Source organism: Lissotriton vulgaris, chromosome 5 (genome assembly GCF_964263255.1).
Source record: "Lissotriton vulgaris chromosome 5, aLisVul1.2, whole genome shotgun sequence".
NCBI lineage: Eukaryota > Metazoa > Chordata > Amphibia > Caudata > Salamandridae > Lissotriton > Lissotriton vulgaris.
In genome coordinates, this window is record NC_141693.1 from 1687390929 (window position 1) to 1687416375 (window position 25447).

The 25447-nt window shown below is 46.2% G+C and overlaps 1 protein-coding gene across 2 annotated transcripts in view; it reads left to right on the forward strand.

Moving 5' to 3' along the window:
• Positions 1–25447, forward strand: part of MARCHF10 (membrane associated ring-CH-type finger 10) — a 279236-nt gene that overhangs the window by 82754 nt on the left and 171035 nt on the right. The gene's annotated exons all lie outside the window — the stretch shown is intronic.

Genomic DNA, 25447 nt, shown 5'->3' on the forward strand with positions numbered 1-25447 from the left:
TTCGCTCGGGGGGACTGGTTCAGCCCCCGCGAGTCCTTCGTGCGCGATGGGCGCTCATGGGCAGCTGCCCTCCCCCGCACAAGAACCGTCATCTGAGGCCCAGCTCCTGGGGCAAGATACAGAGGGCCTCAGCCTGCAGTGTCACTCAAGGCTGGTCTCAGACAGACGCCCGACGGCTGCATTAGTGGGGGAAGCCTGGTGCCTTCACTGAATTAAGGAGGGGGAGAAGACACAGTGTAAAGCCGCGCCCCTGCGCTGAAACTCTGGCCTCCAGCAGTGCCACAGGTTGGGAGGACAACCCTGCACGGTTTCACACCCAGACACGGCGTGACCCACGTCCACAAGGCCCCAACTGCCGACCCGGTGCCACCTCTCGCCAGCATATCCTGCGCAGACTAGGGAAGAGGATAAGGGGATAGCACAGCGTCGCCCACACGTCAAGAGTCCCCGCTGGGCCACGCGGCCGGACAGACCCCACGATGACCATGCCTGCCGCCACTGGGGGCGCCGCATCATCGATAACCCCAGCTCACCAGCCAGCAGCGCTCCAGAATATCGCGCTGCAGCAAGCTGCTGCCAATGTTCCTGCCCAGGCCGCGCTCCACGTGCCAGCCCCTCCGGGCCACGGAATTGCTGCCCCGCTCCCACCGTTCAGCGAGCTCTCCGACCCATCCACCGCGGCGGCAAGATGGCGTTCCTGGATCGGTCGCCTTGACCATTACTTCGTCGGTGTCAGGGAAACGGATGGAAAAGTGAAACGTTCCCTACTCATGTGTTATGGTGGAGCTGAACTGTATGACCTCTTCGAGACACTACCAGACAGGGGCAACGATGATGACTACACTGGAGCTGTCAACGCACTAAATCGCCATTTTGACCCGCAAATTAACCCGGACTACGAGTGGTTCAAACTACGTCGGGCCCACCAAGAAGAGACCGAGACCGTCGACGCCTACTATGCCCTGCTACGGAAATTGGCTACGGCCTGTGAACTGCCTGATCAAAGATTGGAAATTTGCGCACAGCTCATTCAAGGCTGCAGGTCTGTTTAACTCAGGCGCCTCATGCTCAGACAACCACGCATCTCGCTCGATGAAATCCTCGTCCTCGCCAGATCTCACGAGCTGTCCAATGCAAGGGCGGACGAGATGGAAGCTGCCCCGGCCCGCACACCGGTGATCAAAGAAGAACGCCTCGACGTGATCCGCAGACGGCCGCAACCATCCAGAGGGGGCTCAAAGACCGCACAGAACTCGACGTGCGGCAACTGCGGAATGGACCATCCGTCCGGAAGGAAGTGTTATGCTCAAGGCAGGACTTGCTCAAACTGTGGGAAACTCAACCACTTCGCGAAGGTCTGCCGTAGCAACGGGGGGCGTCGTCTCGCTCCTGGGTCAAGAGGACCTGCAGAGGGTGTGCGCCAGCTCACACTCGAAGACCCAGGACCCTGCAGGGATGCGTCGCACTCAGCATTCAACCTGGAAGATGAAGATGACGTGTTCTTCGTGTCATTTGTCGGCAGGGAAGGATCCAGGAGGCGGCCACCACCAATGTGTGACGTCACCATTGCTGGATCTCAGGTGCAAGCCCTCATCGACACGGGCGCTTCAGTCAATGTGATGGGCAGCGCCCAATACGACAAACTATCTCCGCGCCCACCCCTCTGGCCGTCCAAGGCCAAGATCTACACCTACGACAGCGACGATCCACTCCCGCTACGGGGGGTAATGGAGGTATTGGTAGCCAGCAACGGCCAGGAGGTGCGGACCAAATTTCACGTCACTGGAAGAAAACGGGTACTCTGCTCAGCTGCCACACAGGGGAGGATCTTCAACTGGTCTTCTTCGCAAACCAGGTGCACGAGCTTCACGCAGAGGAGATGTTAAAAGACTTTCCCGCGCTTTTCCGAGGCCTTGACCGCCTGAAAGAAAAAACCTTCAAGTTGCACGTGGACCACACGGTCAGGCCGACGACATTAAGACGCAGGAGGATGCTGAGGAGGAGCTTCGGAAACTAGAAGAACTAGGTGTCATTGAAAAGGTGTCGGGCCCGACACCCTGGGTGTCACCCCTTGTGATTGCCCGAAGCCAAAGCAACCCGGCGCCATTCGCTTATGTGTGGACATGCGCCTTCTGAACAAGGCAGTAAAGCGGGAACAACACCTAACACCCACGATGGATGACATAGTCGCGGACTTGAACGGAGCCCGGTGGTTCACCAAATTAGATCTCAACTATTGGATACCACTATCTGGAGCTACAACCGACAGCTGCAACATCACTACCTTTTCGACACACGTCGGGCTCCGACGTTACAAAAGGCTAGGCTTCGGCGTTTCCTCAGCTGCAGAGGTTTTTCAAAACCCTCTCTGACTGTCGGGAGTTATCAATTTGAGTGATGACATTCTAGTCTTCTCCAAAACACTTGAGGAGCATCACGTCCACCTGAGAGCCACTCTTCAACGCCTCGCGGACCACGGCCTCACCCTGTACAAAGCCAAGTGTTTCTTCTACCAGGAATCAGTGGAATTCTTTGGCTACGTCTTCTCTAGAGAAGGGCTACGCGTCGACCCAAAGAAGGCAGAAGCAATCCGATCAGTGCCCAAACCGACATTGGCAACAGAGATCAGAAGCTTCTTGGGGATGGCCACTTACTATGGTCGCTTCATCCCCAACCTGGCGTCCCTCTCTGAACCTCTGAGGCTCCTAACCAAGGCTGGGCAACCGTGGATGTGGTCAGCGAAGGAGGATGATGCGTTCGCAGCAGTCAAGAGTGCCCTCATAGACGACAAAGTCATGGCTTACTTTCGCCACGGAGGTCGTTGTGGATGCCAGCCCGGTCGGGCTCGGAGCTGTTCTTATGCAAGAAACGGAGTCCCGGGAATGGGTGCCCACTGCCTACGCCAGCCAGGCGCTGACCGCCACCGAGATGCGCTATGAGCAGATTGAACGAGAGGCCCTAGCAATCAAGTGGGCATGCCAACACTTTCACTTGTACCTATACGGCCATGAGTTTCGGGTGGTCACGGATCACAAGCCGCTGGTGCCATTGTTCGCAGGGACGGCCAGGCTCGCCCCTCCGAGGATAGAAAGATGGGCCGTTCAGCTGCAGACATATCGCCTCGAGGTGATATTCAGACCAGGTGCTGACAACCCAGCGGATTTTCTGTCGTGCCATTCAAACGCCGCCTCCCCCACTCCGCTGCAGGAAGACACCGAGGAGGTCGAGGAATTCATACGGATGATATCGCAGGAGGCATGCCCTGTTGCGCTCACGTTGGAAGACATCGGGAAGGCCACCGAGGAAGATGAGTGTTTGAGCAAAGTGAAAGCTACGCTAGTGAACCAGAGCTGGAAACGCTTCCTAGAAGGCGTCAGCGCTCTCACAGCGGCAGAACAGACATTCAGACAGCAGGTCTGGAGAGCCCAAAGTGAACTCAGCGAGGGCCCTCACGGAGTAATACTGCGGGGCACGGCGATCGTGATCCCCTCCAGCCTGCAGAAGGAGGTAGTACGTTTGGCGCATCAAGGACACCAAGGTGGATCTAAAACTAAAGCACGACTAGGCAGTAAAGTGTGGTTTCCTGGAATGGACCTGGCGGTGGAAGAGGAAGTGCGCAACTGGCACTCGTGCACCATCACGAGCCAAGACCCTGTGCCACACCCGGTGATCACGGAAGAACCCTGCCGAGAATTTGAATTTGAATTTAAAAATACTTTTAGAGCGCACGTATACCAGCGGTTTCTTGGCGCTATAGCTAATGGGAACTGAGGTTTAAAAGCAGGGAAGGCAGTAGGAGCGTTTATTCGAAAGACTTCGAGAGTAGGTGGGTCTTGAGAAGTTTACGGAATTGTGGGTAGAGGGTAGAGGTACGAAGTTCAAGGGGAAGGGAGTTCCAGAGGGAAGGGGCAAGGGTGGCAAATTTAGAGCCTCCCCACTTCTTTCTCCGGAAGCGTGGGATGGTGAGGAGGGACTGGGAAGACGAACGAAGATCCCTGATGGGAGCATAAGGGACGATCTCGGAGGAAATGAACGCTGGTGCCAGGCCAAGTCGGGCCAGGAAAGTAATGGAAGCAAGCTTGAATTGGATTCTGGCTCGCACGGGGAGCCAGTGTAGAGATTTCAGAAGGGGGGTAGAGTGGTGAAATTTTGGAAGATTGAAGGCCAGGCAGGCCGCCTGGTTTTGTATCTGTTGTAGGCGACGCAAGCTGTATGCGGGAATACCGGCATACAGGGCGTTCCCATAGTCCAGGCGGGACACCACCATGGCCAGGATGATAAGTTTAAGGGCAGAGAAAGTGAAGAAACGGGACACCCTGCGTATAGTGCACAGTGACAGGAAGGAAGAAGATACCACAGAGCTAACCTGGGAGTGAAGGGTGAGTTGAGAGTTAAGTTTTATGCCTAATGTTTTGACTGAGGAGGAGGGAACAGGAGAAGGACAAAGAGAGGGGGGCCAGAAGAGAGGGGACCAGGGGCTGGATGAACCACCCGTCAACACCAGCTTGGTTTTATCGGGGTTGAGTTTGAGGTGGTTGTGGTTCATCCAGTCCCTGATATGGAGCATAACAGATTGAAAGTTTAGAACAGCAGAGGGAGAAGAAAGATTGAAAACAAGCTGGAGGTCATCCGCATAGTTGAATACGGCGACCTCCATCTGTTGAAGAGAGAAAATCAGGGGGGCAATATACAGATTAAACAAGAGGGGGGAGAGGGAGGAACCTTGGGGAACCCCGCACTGAACTTTCCGGACGTCCGCCGTGAAGCCACCCAGGCGAACTGCCTGGGTGCGATCGCTCAGGAAGGAGGATAACCAGACCAGGGCAGTCCCCCCGATCCCCGCCGCCTTGATACGGGAAAGTAAGATGGTGTGATCCACCGTATCAAAGGCGGCTGAGAGGTCAAGGAGCACAAGGGCCTGGTGCTGATTGGTATCCATGCCCTCCCTGAGGGTGTCTAGGACCGACATGACAACGGACTCCGTGGAGTGTGCGGGGCGGAAGCCAGCTTGGCGGGGGGCAAGAGCTCCATGCTTCTCCACAAAGGAGCTCAGAGCGCAGGTGACGTGGCGCTCGAGCACCTTGGCCAAAAATGGCAGAAGGGAGATGGGGCGGAAATTGGCAGGGACAGAAGGATCTGCCCCGGGTTTTTTCAAGATGGGCACAATTACCGCGGACTTCAAGGGGTTGGGAACTATGCCTTGAGCAAGGGAGCTGTTGAGGAGGTGAAGGGGAGGGTCAGGGCAAGAGACAAAGATATGACGGAGAATGTGAGCGGGACAGGAGTCAAGCGGTGAGCCAGATTTGACCAAGGGCACCAAGGAGGTCAAACTTTCCCGAGTGATAGGGGGAAAGGTAGTGAGTACGCCCTTGGGGGGGGGGACATTGGGGATCAACAAAAGAGGGGGAAGGGGAAGGGATGTTAGCCTTAATGGTGGCAATTTTGTGAATAAAATAATTGTTTAGAGAGAGGCAGAGCTCTTCAGACGGGGCCGGTTTGAGAGTAGTTCTGTCCGAGAACGCCAGGTTGTGGACGATGGTGAATATCTCCTTGGACTGGTTTTCCGCGGCTAGGATTTTGGAGGAGAAATATGATGTTTTGGCCTCCAAGATGTCTTTTTTATACTGGATAAGGATGTTGGTGTATTCCAGTTTTAAAGTGGGGCAATAGTTTCTCCTCCATGCCCGCTCCGCGTGGCGTACTGTTAGTTTGGTGGCCTTAAGCTCTTTAATGAACCACCGATTGGCGTCCTTGTCGCGTTTAGAAGTCGGAAATGGCGGCCAAAGGAAGGGAGTCGTTGCAGCGTGTAGCGCTGTTTCAGAAGAAGCCAAATAGTACAGGTAGGTGGGGAGGAATAGTTAAAATACAATATCACACCAAAGATTAAAATTAAAGTTTGTCCTCGCTCCCGGCTTTTCGCCTCAGGAGTCCAATCGTTAGTGCGGCGCCTAGCGTCGGCGCGCACTATTTATGTATCTGGCGAGGGGGCGTGGCCAACAGAGGGGGCGTGTCTCGTGGCACGCCTCGCCCTCGGAAATGGCGGCCAAAGGAAGGGAGTCGTTGCAGCGTGTAGCGCTGTTTCAGAAGAAGCCAAATAGTACAGGTAGGTGGGGAGGAATAGTTAAAACACAATATCACACCAAAGATTAAAATTAAAGTTTGTCCTCGCTCCCGGCTTTTCGCCTCAGGAGTCCAATCGTTAGTGCGGCGCCTAGCGTCGGCGCGCACTATTTATGTATCTGGCGAGGGGGCGTGGCCAACAGAGGGGGCGTGTCTCGTGGCACGCCTCGCCCTCGGAAATGGCGGCCAAAGGAAGGGAGTCGTTGCAGCGTGTAGCGCTGTTTCAGAAGAAGCCAAATAGTACAGGTAGGTGGGGAGGAATAGTTAAAACACAATATCACACCAAAGATTAAAATTATAGTTTGTCCTCGCTCCCGGCTTTTCGCCTCAGGAGTCCAATCGTTAGTGCGGCGCCTAGCGTCGGCGCGCACTATTTATGTATCTGGCGAGGGGGCGTGGCCAACAGAGGGGGCGTGGTCCATGGTGAGAACCATGGTCAAAGTTGAGTATTGATTTCAGGTAATTTGCCCGATGAGAGAAACACGCTCGTGCTCATAGACTCTCACTCGCGATTCCCGATAGTGGAAGTGGTACCATCCACCGCTTTCACCCATGTCAAGCTGGTGTTAGATCAGACCTTTGCGATGATGGGCCTACCTGAGGAGATACATTCGGACAACGGACCGCCGTTTCAAGGAAAAGACTTTCAGACGTATCTGGCAGCCAGAGGAATTCGCCACAGGAAAATTACTCCACAATGGCCGCAGGCAAACCGAGAGGTTGAGAGGTTTATGCGCACGCTGAATTGGGCCCTTCGGATCGGAGTCGAGAAGGGGGAAGAAGCGGAAGAGTGTCTATCTCAATTCCTGAGCACATACTGACAAACTCCTCATTGCACCACCCGATGCGCCCCGGCACACCTGCTGTTCCGGAAGATTCCCAGGGACTGCGTGCCGTCAGGCCCCACCTGGCATCCGCCAGAGCTAGATCAAAACGCCACCCAAAACAGAAGACAACTCACTAACGACAGAGCCAGTTGGGCTCGGAGGGCTCGGCCCATGTCCCTCGTGGTTGGTGATAAGGTGGTTCTCAAGGACAGGCATCCAAACTGGAAGTATCGCACCGTGTATGAGCCGGAGGTGTGGGAGATCGTCAACATCCAAGGCACCATGGTATCAGTAGCACGAGGCACGCGAGCTGTCACACGGAATGCGTCATGGTTCAAGCGAGTCCCGAGAGAATGGGAAACCTCTGGACAACCATCTGAAAGCGTGGAGTGGGAAGACGAGAACCCCTCGTGCGCCACGACTCCACCGTGCCACCACGGAGAAGAGGTAGCCCTATCAAGGACCGAACAAGAACCGACGGCCAGCCAAGGCGACAGCCCCGGAAGCCCTCGGCGCCCAAGGGAACGACCTGAACTAGTGGAAGCCAGCGGAAGTCAACGGAGTCAAAGATACAGAGTCCGGCCGAACCCGACTCCCAGCCAAAGACTCAGAGACTATGCCTGGGGCCTGGATAATGCCCGAGAGTCCCCCTAGGCGGGACTATGTATCTGTAAGTTTGGAGGGATGTACTGACGGAGCCACCCAGCCCATCCACACACGCACACACGCATACACACACCCCGAGGGCGGGACAAGCCCGAGGTTATAAATAAATGGGCACGAGACCGTTCGTGGTCTTCGGCCCTAGCAACTAGCCAGTCTCCACGTGTATTTATTATAAGTGTAATAAGGACCCACTCTGTGGCATAGGCAAATCACTGCCCCCTGTGACTCCGTCACCACAACATGGGAACCGCAAGTTATAGTTACAATAATTACGTTTAGACACTTGCATTGGTAGCTGCGGCCAGGACAAATGTAGCCGTAGGACAAGGGGACATACAGGGTTCACGCATCGATTAAGATGGTGGGGATACAGTATATACACAACAAAGGTAGTTTGTCTCATGGATAGAGTACTTAGGTATGGTCGAGGGTGATTAACCCTGGTCTCTGTCAAATAGGAGGAGCTTGAGGTCCTTTTTAGGTCGAGCCTAGCGGCAGCGCGCATGCGCTACTCGCTCTGCGAGGCACGCAGTAGTCGAGTATGCTGTAAAAGCGTTGCCTTCTCTCCGCCCATATTTTTGATTGGCTGGTGTCATTGTCCTTGGTAAATGCATGCTTACGATTGATAAAGAGGCTTGTTAGTCCCTCATTGTTACCGTTGTTGTCGCCATTTGTTACCTCCCATAAAGAGGATCTTTTACTTGTGGCGTTACACGGGCTCCTTCATAAGTCGGTAAGCACTAATTTGTTTTTCTTTTTGCAGCCCGGTCCCCTTTCATTTTAGCGGCCGTGTTTGTTTATTTAATTCATTTGCCACGTGGGCTGAAAGGGATCGTTTCTACTCACTAATCTAACTAGCATTTGCAATGCAATAGGTCTCGCATTACGCTAGTTTGAGCTATTGACATTGCAAATAACAATGCTTTTTTTGGGGGGGGGTTTGAAAACATAAGTAAAAGGCATTGTCATTTACAATGCCAATAGCTTAAACTCGCATAAATGCATGACCTATTGCATTGCAAATGCTTGTTGAAGGTGGCTATGCAGGCTTTAAGGCTAAGGGAGGGAGGGAAGAAGTTCCAGATTCTTGTGGCACTACCTGAGAATGACTGGCGCATGTACCGTTTTTGACTGAAGGGGGCTGTGGTGGGGGCGGGGGGGGGGGCAATCCAGGAGCAGGGAACAGGGATTAGGGCATTCCTGGGACCCTTATTACCTCTAGAGATTTTCAGTTTATCACTTATATAGGAGGGTGAAGAGGAGTGTAGCGCTCTGTGGGTAAACCAGACAGTTTTCAATTGGGCCCGAGCTTCAATAGAAAGCCATTGGAGGGTTAGCAAGGCTGGGGAAATATGGTCCCATTTCTTGAGACCTAACACAATGCGAGCTGCTGCATGTAGTGTTGCTCTAAGTGCCCTGAGAGAAGGGCAATTCTATAATGTAGTCTGGAGAGGACGAGAGACCGCACCACTGTTTTGAGGTCTGTTCCGGGATCAATTTTCTGATGCCTGAGTTGGTGTTGTGCACTTTTGGCCATGGCTGTGATATGGCTGTGGAGGTTTAGATGATTGTAATGGGTGATACCAACAGATCTGGCACTCTGGACAACAGCAGGGCAGTCACCTAGGGCGGGAAAGTTGGTTATCCACTCCTTCATTTATTTGAAAGGTTTTATATAGCGCTGGCTAGACCCGTAGGTATCAGAGAGCTTTACATGCATATCAGACCATAGTTGCAGGTTACATAGTGACAAAGGTTATACAGTTATTAGAGCATAGCTACATAGTTACATGTTCGGTCGAGACAAACAATAAGGGCATATGCATATGGGAAAAAGTAGGCAAGGGGAGTGATTCAGGGGGAATGGGGTAGGAGCAGGGGAATTAGAAAGCGAAGGAAGGAGGGACAGAGGAGGGGGAGGGTGAGAGACGCAAAATGAAAGAAGAGGGTGAAGGTGACGGGGCACAAACCAGTAGACGAGTAAAAGCTGCTCCCAAAGTCCAACACAGTGCTTAATTTGTAAAAAAAATGTAGTGCAGGTGCACAAATGTTTGTGGGGAGGACACACCCACTTCCCTGGCCCCGCCCACTTCCTTTATTGGCCCTACCTACTTCCTTTATTGGCTCCATCCACATCCACAAGTCTAACACATCAGAGCCACTACTTCACTTCTCGAGTTCCACAAGAAGCTGAAGACCTGGCTCTTCACATAAGCACCTCAGGGACGAAGAAACACAAAGCAAGACATGAAAGGTCAGATCAGGATAGGGTGCAACAGGTAACAGCACGGAGATATGCAAGTATGTACTTTTGTGCATACACCAGATATCCTTGCTCTCAATGCAGTCCCTTAACACTTTAAACACACTTTTACCCAGTGGTACCCTGCAGCACAAGAGAGATCTTTTATCCAAATGAACATTTATCACATGGAAGGAACCACCATTCACACAATGCATTTTTAATACACTGTACTCGGCTGTTTAACACACAATCACAATGCAGAATCATGTTTACCCAGTGACTTACTTTACCACACAGACATTTGCCACACGTCAGTCTCTTTACCACACGTACAAAACTGAATCCTTCCATTGGGAACTTTATCACACTGGCATTTGTCAGCTTTTCCCATATATGTGTCTTACCACAAGACCTTTACCAGATGAATTAATCACACAGTCCTTGCCCCTGTGGGACTTTGATCATACACACCATGTAACATTCATAAAGCTTCTTTTGGATATAAACAAGACCTCATATATTCAAAACAGGAAATGGTCACAGAGATTATTTACAATACTTTTAGTCAGCTGCTGTACTACAATATTGAAAACACACTTCACTATCCCTGAATATTTCATGAAAACACATTTATAATTTGGAGAGTATATCTGTGCACTGTAAGTGACATGGCCAAGGAGGGCATGAAAGCTAAAACTGGAACAAACTCAAACCTTTTCTGAACAGTATCCCACAAAATACGTTTGGCCCGGGGATAACAAAATCCTTATATTGTCCCTGTTCTATCCTTCCTAAAACTCAAGCCTTCTTTCATCATTTGTATAAGTATTAAGGGTGAGAGTCAAGTTCAATGCAGCAGGGAGGCTCAGTGTTTTGTCTGACACAAGTTTCTGCATCATTGCCCCTGAATAATAACATTGTGGGTGGTGGTTTCTTCATTAGCGATCCGATAAAATAGTGACATGACTGCAAAAGATTGTCTTTAAAACTAAGAAAGACTGGAAGTGCAGTTTGTGTTTGTTTGAGCTGCCAAGTGTTAAGAGTAAAACAGTGCTATGTTTTGTGCTGGTGTTTCTCAGCATTATTTTTGAATAATGCTGAGAAACACCAGCGCAAAACATAGTACTGTTTTACTCCTAACACTTGGCAGTTCAAACAAACACAGATTGCACTGCCAATCTTTCTTAGTTTTAAAGACAATCTTTTGCCGTCATGTCACCCACAATGTTATTATTCAGGGTCAATGATGTAGAAATAGGGTTATCGCACACTTTGAGGCTTACCACGAAACCCCAGGTGTTTGTATCTCTGTGGGCCACATCTTATAGAACTACCAACATGACGACCTTGTGCCCCTTCCCCGTTTGAATGTGTAAAATAGACTCCCATTCAAACATGGCCCTGGTCCACTGTGCGTATCGTCAGCCAATAAAATGCAGAGCCATCATTTTCAGCAGTTTGTAATCCGATAGATGGAGTGGGGACTGTCTAGAGTAGACTAATCTTTCCTTGATCTAAATACGTCTCAAAATAAGCAGCGTAAGTCCACGGCTGCAATAAGCTGGCAGGAAGTCAACTGTGTTAACAATTAGCACTCAGTAAACAAACGGCTGACAGTCCAGGTGCAGTACTTCCCATTCACCATTATCACCATGACGTGGTAAAATGAAAGCGGATAAAATTAAATGTTAAGGTTGAATTTTGTGCATATATATTACATCACTCACGTATCCTAATTGAGATGGGATCCGTCCTCCAGTAATAAACTGTCCTCACTTTTGGCGGCTGCTGCAAACAGGGTCACTGACTCCTTCACCGTCGGCTGCGTTAATAACTGAATTTGGCAGGGTGCAGCACAGCTGACAGCACGCTGCGGCCCGGGCCGGTGCCCATAGCTGCCAAGGTTTCAGATTGCTCTGTGTGACATTTTCATAATTTCTGTGTAATTATGAGTGACATTTCCACATATATGAGTGATACTTTTTTTGCGAGCAAAATGAAGTAATGAAGATGAGGGAAACACATAATATCAAAAATTATGGAAATGTCACACATAGCAATCTGAAACCTTGGCAGCTATGCTGTCTGTGTCCAGAAGCCTTACCGTTCTGGTCTCGTCCGTTTTCTGAGGCTTTGAGTGCCTGTCACTCTCCATATAAACAAGCTCTGGGGTTAGGATATAAATGACAAACACCCAGGGCTAGCCTAGTGAAGAATATAAACATCGCCCTGTGGTCAGAGAAAACTCTGAAACTGACTGCACAATAGATAGCATGCCCCGCGGGAGCTCGCGAAAAAAGACTGCAGAGCTGACTTTGAAACATAAGCCCGACCGACTTCTCAGACCGCCAGACCTATGTAGACATGCGCAGATGAGATAGTGTTGTACACTGAGAGTTCCTACGAACATGAATTAATGTGACTTTATTTACAGCAGGAAAGTCTCAAAAGAAAGTATAACAGGTTGGTGGGAGACTGGCCATTTTATCTCCTAGGCTTGTCACACACTCGCATAAATAGCCCACACACGAAACTGTAGAAGGCAAAATGCGATGAATATGTTTCTCGTAGTAGGTGTACGTATATGACCGTGTGTGTGTGTTTGTTGGGCGCGTGTCATGCTTTCGGTGCGTCTGAACATGTGATTGTGTGTGTTTGTTCGTTTTAACAGCATGTGAGTAAAACTGTGTGTTTGGCAGCTTTTGTGTGTGTTTTTGGAGGTGTGTATAGTTGTTATGAATGAGTGTGTAGGTGAGCGAAAAAGCAAATGTTAATGGCAAACCTGTATTTGTGTGATTTCCTCAGTGATAGTCCGTTAAAATTGTCCTGCCAGCAGCTGCAGTGGGACGCTGCACGCGGCATGATTATGATTGGTTTGGGGGCGCGCAAATTCAACCTCCTGCCTCCCACACTAGCACGCCACGCAGGATGTGACGTCCCCCGCGCGCCGACGTGTAACACAGCCTGACTGGGCCCGGTGAGGTCAGGCTGACAACGATCTTGCCCACTAGATGTTCTGAGCTGGAAAGAAGAGCAATCTCTGACAATAAACAATCTCCGCTGGAGCGGCTGATTTCACCACATGTGGCAGAGCAGGCGCTAGCAAATTGTGCCTGGATGTGGTGGGCCACTCTCTAGACATCCACGGCTGACATGCAGCCTAAGCAGAACAGGTAGGTACATTTATTTAGAATAATTTCTAGGTTCATCTCATACCGGAGCATATTTTAATAGCCCCTACCCTGTCAAATAAGTGCCGGTGCTAAGCACCGGAAAGCACCAGCACAAATTAAGCACTGCCAAGTAAGCTGTGGTCCCAGGGGAAGTGATATCATTCTCCCAACTCAGATGCGAGAGACTCCCTTTACACAATGGACTCTCTCAGATGGGTCTCTGAGACTCTAAGGCCTATCTACTGGATCTTTCCCCAAAAAGGAGAGAGGGAGTGCTTTGGCAAGGGTCACCATACCATGCCTCAACTGTGAGTGGCTCCCTGAGTAAAAGTAGTTGGATCTTTCCCCAACAAGGGGAGAAGGGGTGCTTAGTTAAAGGGCTCGAGGGACAGGGGGCTAAGGGGCGTAGCAGGCAAGGGGAGTGATAAAAGGGGAGGGGAAAGGAGCAGGGGAAGTAGACCAAGAATGAAAGAGGGGATATTGTGTTTTTATCTAGGAACCAGAATCAATATTACCATTTTATGCCCTTGTACGGCTATAATCAATAATATCCATATAATGGCATAAGAATCAGATCCATATTTCAGTAAATCGCCCTTGCAGTCCAAGGCACGGCAAAAGCTACTTCCTTAGATTCCTAGAAAGCACAAGTTCTTTCAACACACCAAACCTCCAGCAACCTGGGAAATCCCCATGTGCTTTGTTTTGATTTGTAATAGAACTCCTGCGAGCACTGTAAGAAGTTCTTAGTGACATCTTTATTGACGTCTTATGTCCAAACCTTACGTCAAACTCTGCACCTTTCAGGTATAAATATACCAACGTTGCCTTAAGCAAACACACAGTGGTGGTTTTGGAGCAGAGCAGCTATCTACTTGCCGAGAGCCCAGCTGATGCGGAAAGCCCACGGACGCTGCCCCTCCTCTTTGACGCGCTGAGAAAGACGATGTCTTTTCTCCTGCCGAGAAAATCCAGCTCTGGCGTTTCCAGCCTACCCTTGCGGGTGACTGGGATATCGAGTCCTGAGAGAGAGATACCAGACCTCCTACATTCTATTCCCAAGGTACAGTGCTGACTAAACCCTTAGAGAGAATTCTTGAGTCAGATTCTTGGCAAAACCAACTTAACTTAAACTGCTACTTACTTACTCCTTCCCACGTATTAGGCTTAGGTCAGGTACACCGGGGTAAGCGTATTTTAGAAGCACCAGTTGAGCACGTTAGCCAATGTATATATGTATGTATATATTTTATCCATTTTAAAGTGTCTTATGGCTAAGAAGCCATATCAATGCTTTTACAGTATTATTTCATAATACTCCTCTTACTGTACGTACTTTACTTTATATTAAGTATTGCAACTGTGGCAATTCATTTCTCTTGCATGAGAAGGAAGACTGCTCAATAAATAATACCTTTTATTGAAAACACCCGTCTCTCTATTCTCTGCACTCTGGTGAAACTAAGAATGCACATCTGACTGAGTGAAATAGCTGTCTATTGTTTTCACACGACTCTAGAGATTTACTCTTATTCTGAGGGAGCAAAGTTGTCATGTTATATGGTTGTCGGAAGCTGAATCCCTTATTGTCTGAGCCAGGGAGGCTGATCCCTTCCTATTCATTCAAGAAAGTTTGCAGAGACCTCTGAGCTAGCTGGCGCAAACCTAAATTAAGTCTAACATAGTCAGTAGAGATCTAGATGACCTCAGTCCTACTTCTACACTGCTGTTTATGTTATTCCAATGCGCAGAGCCTATTGGTAAAATAGGAACTACACTACATGGCGCCCAACGTTTGCTAAGGGGATAAAACTAACGCAAGACGTTAGAGTAACTCAGTCGTGCTTTTTCACGCATACCCTTTTTCCCGTAAATACTCCAATAGACGTCTTGAGTGGGTGAAAGTTTAAAATCCGCCGGAACTTAGTAGGAAGAGATTCCTATGTAGAGTTTTTGGTTTAGTCAACGTTGAAGGATACAGTGTTCCAAAATATTGTGCACCTAATCTTTTGTTTCCTTGAAACCTGATCTGCAACAAAAAAAAAACCTTTTTTGCCAGTAAAAATGCCAGAGAGCGAGGACGAAAGGGAAGCAGCTAGATTAGCAGCTCAACTACTAGAGGATGACACGAGTCTCCTACAGAATGACCGGAATGCTATCCTCATTCCGGTCAACATAAGAAAAACTATAACTCTAAAACTTATAGAAAACGGACTGACATCACAAGGTGGTACAGTCATTTTCGTGATAGAGGCACACGAATATCGGCAGACAGAGGTATTCTATTCATGGATAAACTTTCCAGCAGCAAATGCTACAACACACAAATTCCACTATTACAAAATAGAGGAACCTCCGGAAGAATACACTCCTTTCGAGGATGTGGAAATTCCACTAAATTACCAAGAGCACCTGCTCTGGTTTAAAGTCGCCCTAAAACATAATGATCACATCACCAGGCTCGGTCCACTAGGTAGACCAGGAGCAATGTGGCCGGTTCTAGCCAGCTACACACCACATCCAGACATCGAAAAAATGTCAGACAAGGAACTTTTAGCCCAGCTAAAATTACTAATTAAAATTCACAGACAGTTAGTCCAATATATAATGCGGACTGCAACAGTCCAACCAGCTATTAACATTCCACAGCAGACCCCTCATCAGGGGAACACAAATAAAATCACACCACAGAGCATACAATCATGTCTTGGTAAAACACCCACAAAACGGGAACAAATTCCATTCTGGCTAGCACAAAAGATAACTCAAATAGAGGCAGTATTCCCGAATACTACCCCTAGTGAGAAACACAGAATTTTGACTATCTGCCTTCCAATGGGGGTCGCACCACATGTGGAGGACTGAGACACTTGGGGCACAGTCTTTGCTTCCATTTACACAAAAACACATGGTGTTCCGTCTCTGGCGGTAATACCAGATGTGCTAAGACAGATTCAAAATGAATACGGTCCAGAACCTGCTTTAACTCTTGGTATGAAATTACTGAAAGACTTCAGGCAGGTCTCGGCTATATTATTAGCTAACATAAAAGGAGAAGCAGCATCTGTGGCGATCCGCCAAAAATTGAAAGAAACAGATATAGCAGACCAACCAATTGAACTTGCCAGAATCATAGAAAAATCCTATGAAGAACTAGGTAGAGATAGTTTGGGTGGGAAACCGGTAAAACCCTAACTACTTGAAAATCCTGAAAAGATATTTATTAAAAGTAATCTAAGCACTCCAAAAAAGAGCTGGGATGGAAATAAACAATCCACTCCCAAAGAAAAAAGATTCCAGTCCAGAGGAAGGTCTCCTCGGCGGAGGGAAACAACTCCGAACCGAGAACACAAGTCTCCACAAAGGGAGCCCTCTGAAAAAAGATACAACCTTAGAAATAGGGATAATTTGAGAAAGCCTGATAGATATCAAGATATTGATACATGTCCCTCTCGATCTTTTTCGCAGAAATCGGAAAGAAGAGGACGATCAGAACACAGGGAAGAGCACGCCAAGTCCAAAGACAAGGAACCTGCTCAAAGTAAAAAATTACAATTTCCAAGAAAGAAGGTAGCAATCGTTAAAATAATCAAACATGCCGAGGATACTGAGGACACAGCTGAAAAACGGGAGTTGGCACAGACAATGCTAGACAGCGCAGCAGAAGTGACCATAGCTCGCAAGATCCTGATGAATCATCTGGAGACAGTGGACACGAATTAATACATTCAGGTGGAAACTGCAGATACCAGAGTTAGCGAACCTCATAAAATATACGAAATAACATTGCGTATAGAGGGAGATAAGACTAGGAAGGTAAGGGGTCTGTTTTGGGATAACCTCTCAAAAGGCTATGGCATCCTATTAGCTGAGAAAGACTGGCTACCAGAGTTTGTCAGGGAGTGCCCTCATGGCGAAGAAATGATTATGCCTGCCTTCTCAAATCATATTCCAATACATAGAAAATACATATATGCGAGAAAATGGGCAGTAGCTCAAGCACCTGCATTATATAAGAATCATGTAGGATGGGATGAGGATTCTCCTCCTCACAAAATCCAGTGAAAGTCAACCAACTGCACAAAGACAGTACCTAATTAAGCAAGAAGCTAAAAAACAGGTCAGGGAGATCTTAGATCTACTTGAATACCAAGGGGTGATTGAAACATGCACCTCTCAAATGAACAATCCTTTGTTTCCTGTCTCCAAACCAGACGATTTATATCGTCTAGACTTGGACTACAGACACCTTAACTCATGTTGCAAAACATTTGCGGTACAAAATTCGCACAGTGCGGCACTAATGAATAACATAGTTCGCAAAAAATACAAAACAACATTAGACATCTCTAATGCATTCTTTTGTCAAAACATTGCACCTGAAAGCAGGTATTTAACCGCTTTCTCAATAATGGGGTCACAGAAAATTTCTGTCGACTCCCACAGGGATTCAAGAATAGCCCAGGATTATTCTCAGCAAGAGTAACAGAGTTACTACAAATGTTTGATGATGAGGCATTATCTTATGTCGATGACATCTATCTCACAGACGACGACCTGGATACTCACTTGAAAAGAGTGAACACCATAATACTTGGGTTCGCAGCAGAGGGTTACAAATTCAACTTTAAAAAGTCACGAATTGCCCATCTAACTGTCCTATTTTTAGGATACGAATTATCAAGTGAAGGGAAAAGCCTAGCAGACAACTTCTTAGAGAAGTGCGCTGTACTCCAAGCACCAAGAACTTACAATCGATACTAGGCTTCCTGAATTTTGGAAGAACTTACATTCTAAATTATGCGGAGAGGGTTAAACCTCTCTACAAATTAATAAAACCTGATTTCAAACCAATAAATTGGACTCAGAAACACACAGAAATTTTGAGATCACTGCAAACAGACATGTTTGCTAAAACAAAATTAGAAACTCGTGACAATACACTCAACCTTGTAATCCGAGTCATCCCAGGAAGATGCGGCTTCACGTACCTGACCTCTAATGAGGGAGAAACGGTACCAATAGCTTACAAATCACATTTGTACACACAAACAGAAAAAACATTCAGTCTTACAGAAAATACTGTGAAGGCGGTTCAGACGGCTGTAGCAAAAGCAAGGCCCTAGCCCAAGGCAAAAGAATAACTGTTTTTACAGCAGAATCAGCCTTTAAGGCATTATTCAGCCCAGTTAATCTAAAAACGGTGGCACTAGATCTAAAAGGGATGCAGTGGGAAAATTCTCTTGCTGCAGAAGACGTGACATACTATTTTGTCCCGAACATGAAAAAATGGAATGATTTGAAATATGAAGAAAAATATCCTCTGCCAATCGAAATTCTGCCTCTCCAACTGTACTCTTGTATAATCTATACAGACAGATTTGTACAACATTACAATGTGGATAATAAATCCTACAATGCAGCATGCACGATTGTTAAAGGTCGCTGGCTCTGTAGTAAATTCAGACCAAAAATAACAAAAACTGAATCACTGAGAAACTGTTCGGCTCAGCGAGCTGAAATCAGATCTTCAGAGATGGCACTTGAAAATGCCGATGGTGAATTCCCGACACTAATAGTGTGCGATTCGCATTTCTGCGTCAAATCTTACAATAATGACTTGCAGAACTGGGTTCAAAACGATTACAAAGATGACACAGGTGCCACAATCAAGCATAAAATGCTTTGGGAACAGGTAGTTATTTTACAGAAAGAACTACAGAAGACTCACGTGATACATACTCTGAGTCATCAACGTGATGGCGTTCACGTTGCAGGGAATTCATTGGCTAATACAGCCACAGCAGAAGCAACTAAACAGGCTTCCGTAGCCACAAAAAAGCGTTCAGAAAAATACATAGACGGGGAAACCATGCTGGCGGTAAAAACGTCTTCAGCACTACCCGTGAACTATCCACTCAATTATACATACGTAATTGACGCAAACTCCGTTCCTTTTGCTCAAATCCCTGGAGTGGGGGATAGAGTAATTCCAAACAAGAACAGGAGAGTCTTATTAATAGCAGACGCACACATGGGTGAAGGTCCGAGGCAGAAACAGATCAAGGAATCTCTGACAGAATTACAATCAGAATACTGGTGGCCGGGGATGAGCCTGCAACATTATAAATTTGCAAAAAGCTGTCCAGACTGCAACAGAGATCACAGTAACGAGCCAACCAGAGTATTATAGAGTAGGTTGTGTATGCAGGAACTGCTGATACATCCCCTGATGAGGCACTCCGGGGGTGATCAATAATATGATTCACAACATAGGAAAAGGTTTAGTTCATTTATTCTTTGTGAGTTTATCCAATGTCTTTAAACTGATATTAGCAACATATCAGAAACAGCATAAATCCATAGGGTTAATGTATGAACTTTCTCCAATGCATTTCGGGCAGAAATGCCCTTGATCACGGAGTGCTGTGGAGGAAGGCAACAGGGAATAGGTAAGGGAGAGGTTCGAGGCCATGGGTTAGGGGCCAGGGCTTACTCGTGCTATCGGTGGGGGAGTGCGGATGTTAAGTTACCCGAGTGAATTGTATAGTGCTCGGTTATTATACGTGAGGGGATGGGTAGTGCTGGAAATTTCACCGCGTGGAGTCGAAAAAGTAAACGAATAAACAGCGTGCGCTTTAAGTTATCTGGAACTGCGGGGGACTTACTTCATAGTAACGCGTAGCGGGGTCTGCTATCCATGCGGCTGTGAGATCGCTGTCAAGTGTGTTTGTGGGTGGAGGCTATTCATGCAACGCGTTAGAAAGCAACAAGGGGCTATTAAACTAAACAAAGGACTAAAACAACAGAGGACTAAGGAAACGGAGACGCGGCCATATTGGAGTGGGGTGTGAGCTGTGAAATAAGCTGATTCGAAATACATAAAGTGAGAAAGGTAGGGAGTAGGAAATGGAGGGTAAGGAGCAAAGTGAACAGTTAAACAATACTTCATCGGTACATTAGAGATAACAACTATATTCAATGCGATCATTGAGACCATGAGGCTTCAAGGTCTGCAAACGATAGATCCATTCCAGTTCTCTTTTTAATAGTAGTTTGTGGTTGTCGATTCCTTCTCTTTTCGTGAGGATTTCCAATACAATGAATTTGAGTTGTGCGATGGTATGGCGTGATTCGACAAAGTGCATGGCAACATTAGATTTCTCAAGTTTCAACCGTATGTTGGACTTATGTTCATTTAAGCGTGTCTTTATTTTACGTTCTGTTTTGCCAACATATAATTTCCCACAGGGCATTTTAAGGCGTAAATCAAGTTCGTGGAGTCGGACAACACCACCCTCGAGAGCACCCTGAACCTCACCAAAACGTTTCCGAAAACGTCATCTAACCGAGCAGTGCACCCCAACGGACAACACCACCCTCGAGAGCACCCTGAACCTCACCAAAACGTTTCCGAAAACGTCATCTAACCGAGCAGTGCACCCCCTATTTTTTCTTTTTTTCTTTTTGCCAACCAGAGTATTGCCATGGCCATTTCTGTAGTTAGCATAAGGCTATCTATACGTAATATCCAGCATCCCATTAATTCCTTTTAAGACTAGATTCACTTAAAAATGTGGCCCCAGCGTTCGGCTGACGCCAGAACTGTTATAAAAGATTTGCGAGTCTTTATCGGCACATACGCAATTGCCATGCTACATTCTGACCAGGGTCCTGCTTTTAGCTCTCGAGCTTATAAGGAGGCCATGACCAGCATGGGCATTGAATTGCGGTACTCTTGTCCCTTACATCCTGAGGGAAACGGGATTGTGGAAAGAAAAAACCGAGACATAAAGCAATCTATAACGGCAAAGGTACTAGGTTCGGGTAATGGGTGGATCCAGCATTTAACATGTGTCCAACGTAGTCTTAACAATCTGCCAAGAAATTCTCTAAAAGGTTTCAGCCCGTACGAACTATTGTTCGGAACTAGAATGTATATTCAGGATTTAGATAGTCTAACTTCAGTGGTAGAAGATAAGAAAAAATGCTTTGACATCAAAGATCGTTTGGCTGTTTTATAGGACTTAAATGAAACAAGAAAAGCCCTGTGCAACATAAAGTTAAAACAACAATTGGGGATCTGGTCAGAGAGAAGATAGCGGTGAAGAAGGAATTTGGGCCTTCTTACAGAAAAGCAGTACCTGTCTTAGCTGTCAGCGGAACAAGATCAGTTGTACTACCGCCCCTTGCTGGTTAAAAGGAGAACCGAGTTGTATCCATCGACCTGGTAAAACCACAAGCATGTGGCCAATAATAAGTAGTAGGCCCAGTGGACTCCCAAGAAATCGCAGAATACCAAAATTTGCTACAATCCGAGAGGTTCAAACTGAAAGACTAATCACATTTGATAAACCTGCAGTGAATAAAAAAGTACTATGCAGCAATGCCATGGAACTTGTGCCTCTTGAAACTCAAATAGAAACAGTTCGTCAAGAAACACCAGTCTACAACGATGTAGCCTCAGAATGTGCTAATGAAAGAAAAATTGAAAAAGCAATTCCAACAATTGACAGAACTGCATCTGGCTACTTCATCACTTTCAATAACTTTTCTGAAGATCAAAGCGACCCTGAAGTAACGCCAGCAACAAAAACTTTTAAAGACAAAGTAATAGAACTCTTTCATCAACTCAAAGACACCTATCTGATTTCTCCATGGATAGACTTTTGGATTGTGTTAGGTGTGCTTTTCCTCCTGCTTTGGCTCATCATGGTACTTTGTTTGGGAAAATTCATTGAGGGAAAATACAGTACAATGGACACAGCAAGTCAGAACATCAACTTGGTCCTAAAGCCACACAAGTCATCTCACATCGAGTAAAGAGAACTATCATCAGTGAATGTGACAGCCATTCCAATACCCGGCGGGGTAGTTTGGGACAAAACGGATTACGAAATCTATGGCCCGGTCGAACTCTTGAAATATCCTCACCAGTTTAAGGTTTCATTAAGTGACTTTGTAAAACCGAGTACATTCTCTGATGATTGGGACTTTGAAAGCATAAATAATATGATGTCAGATTTAGTAATGTCAGCAAAATTTACAGAAAATGATTATTTACAGGGTTCATCGAACTATGAACAGATGTATTGCTACAACCACTATGCACATCACTATTTGCATACATCTGCTCAACCTAGAAATGTTTTTAAATATAAACAATGGGAACATTGTGCAACTCCACCTAAAAGCAGTTCGAAAACGATCTATGAGAAATTCCCATACTTCTCAGGGTTTAACACAAGTGATGCAGAAACATTTTATTACAAACTGTTAGATAAAACAGGGACAACAACAATGCTGACAAATACTAAATTGATTTATTCGGAAACATTTTATGAAAAAATGATTACATTTGGTTTTGATTTCTGGAAAAACAACATTGAAACAAAAACCACCTGGGGTACAAAAGAATGGCAGGTCCAAGGTTTAGAATCATTATTTCGAGCCTGCATGATCCCAGAACAAATAATGTTCTTGAATGACACCATTCAAAAGACTACCTGTCTTGGCCTGGCCAAGATCAAAGACTTAAACAAACCGTCTATTCCAAAGCCAATACCTGATAATACAACCACAGATATTGAGATAGACGTATCCAAAATTTTACATCAAAACAGAACACATCCTGTTTGGAAAAAATGGTTAATCTGGCCAACAGACACAAATAACTGTCAAGATAGATTCCTGAACAAAATACAGGGGTTAAAAATGACCAGACCAGACCAGACCCTAGATACTCCCAGAGACAACATCCAGGGATAGTAACAACATACAGTGTAGGGAAACTATGCCTTGAATGGCTACAAACATCCACACTGGCAGAAATTAAGCAACACTTGACTTTACTTAAAGACGGTGCTGACTTGCGCGATTATATAATGGGACCACGTAAACAGAGTCAAAAACGTTTCATAGCGGCCAATATATACTCTGCGTACAACGAAGCTTGGAAAGTGACTCAAATTGAGACAGTAGAGAAAATACGAGAAATTGATCGTATTAATTTGGAAAAATCACTTTCTGTTGTGGACAATGGGTTAATGACTCTGTCCTCCAGAATATATTCACTGGACAGTATTGTATCATCTGCTATCGATATAATAGATCAGGACTTGCTAATGTTACAACATGGTTAGTCCCAATTACGTTCTATTATACAGCTAGGCTGGACGTTACAAAATCTGCGTTCAGGCTATGTGCCTTGGCGTTTAATCAACACAACGTCATTGTTCTCTATCTTTAACCTTACTGATAAACAAATCAGTTTGGCACAAAAAGAAGCAGACTATACGATTCTGAGCATTGAAAAACTTGAGAGATTACCATTGACAATGTCAGAAAGACCTGTCATTGAATGGATAATACACGGAATAATCACAACTTTCCAATTTAAAAATTGCCAAGAGTATACACCAGCAGGCCAGCATGAAAGGTTGGGTAAAGGGTACATTAAGTCATCATGGAAATTACCTTATACACATACATGTTATAGTGACAAAAACCAGAATGTATTCCTTAGTGGTAATAATTGTAAACGATCACTAAGCGGTATACTTCTGTGCCAAGGTATTAATTTACATGGGGCCTGTGAGGGGACTCCAAATAACCTTTCATGCCACCAGCATGGCACACCTGCAACACAGATAGAGCCATTCTTTAGACAACTTTCTAACAGGAGTTACGTTCTAATAACGGATCACAGCTGTTGTGGCATGGTGCCAGGGAAAGCATATCTGGTAAGCGTTAGTTCCATGGTCACTTGCTGTATGCAAGCATTGTATCCAAACAGCCCTACTGATACAGAGGCGACGATTTGGCCTACCTTGAATATCTCTTCTATACGAAGTGATACTTTAAGCAGAATGAAGTCTGTGCTTTTACAGACAACAGTGCCTATAACGTCATCAAAAGAAACGTATGATCTTCAAGTTGCAAGGACAACAGCAGAGATGCATACACTTTTATCAACTAATTGCCCCGTGCATTTCATAGAAATGCTAAGCCAAATCCTAAATATGTCAGATGCCAGTGATATCGCACATGTATTTAAGACAATTTTTTCGGGACTGTTAACACCCTTCGAAGCAGTCCTGGGCATCTTTCCCAATTTTGTCCATTCGGTCTTTGGCGGCCTACCACTACTTTTGGGACTCGTAGCAGGGATTTTATTTTTGACCCTTCTGCTCCGATATGGCAAGCCAAAACGCAGACAAGACTCCAGCAACAATGGAAGAAACGATCCTAGTTATACGCTATCGGGACCACATAACTAAAGTCCTTGGATTAGCCCGGCTAAGAGATCTGAATATGACCTGGTTTCTTTCATTCAGACCTATATGGCAGAACTGCATCTTACCTGTGCTTCGATGTATGCTATGCGGAGAAGAATGCATGTTGGACACCTGTCTTACACTACAATCAGCAGTACCAATGGATATCGATACTTTGCTAAGTCCCGTAACGGCTCATGCATCGTGCTGTCCCCAGCGGTTACCAATCCTGATGACGGCATTCGTTGAAACTTCACCACTACGATTAGGTGGCAGTGAAGCAAGAAATGAGAGCAACATCACCCAGGTACGACCTTCTGTGAGCATTGCTGATCCTGACATCGATGATAGCAATCATTCTCACGACTGCCCAGTTACAGCATTTTCAACCATGGTCGAAGTTTCACCTGAAGCTGTAGACTGTTTTTTTGCACATCTGTCTGAAGTAATGTTCTCCCCTGAACAGAAAGAATAACTTTTTAAGCAAACCGGCACACAGCGTTCCCCTGAACTCTGAATTCGGCCTTCAGCTTTGATAAACAAAAGCTACTGAAAACATTTGAAACTATTTTTTTCCCCTGAAAACGAAATTATTTTTTCCAAAATGTCAAAATATTTACCTTTTTTTGGCACATGTACTCTGCTTACAGTAGAACTATTCATAAAGAACAGAGCTTCTATTTTTAGTTATTCTAGAGACAAAATATTACCTCAGCCTCTAGCACACTAACAAGTAATTGCATTTATATGTGATGAAATAGTCTCAACCTTCTTTTCTGTATTAAGAGACATTTCATGTGTAATTTGCGCAAATCGTTCAGCTAAATATATATGCATCTTTTTTTACTGAATGATTACACTGCTTAAAAACGTACAGTACCTATAATCATTCGTGTATTTCGCATACACCATTTCGAATGCAAAAATGTATTTTGGGGTGGGTTGGAATACACATGCACCTTTACATGTTTAATATTGCTTAGTTTTAGCAATTATGGACATTAGATCGTGGAGTGGGTATTGTGTTTTTATCTAGGAACCAGAATCAATATTACCATTTTATGCCCTTGTACGGCTATAATCAATAATATCCATATAATGGCATAAGAATCAGATCCATATTTCAGTAAATCGCCCTTG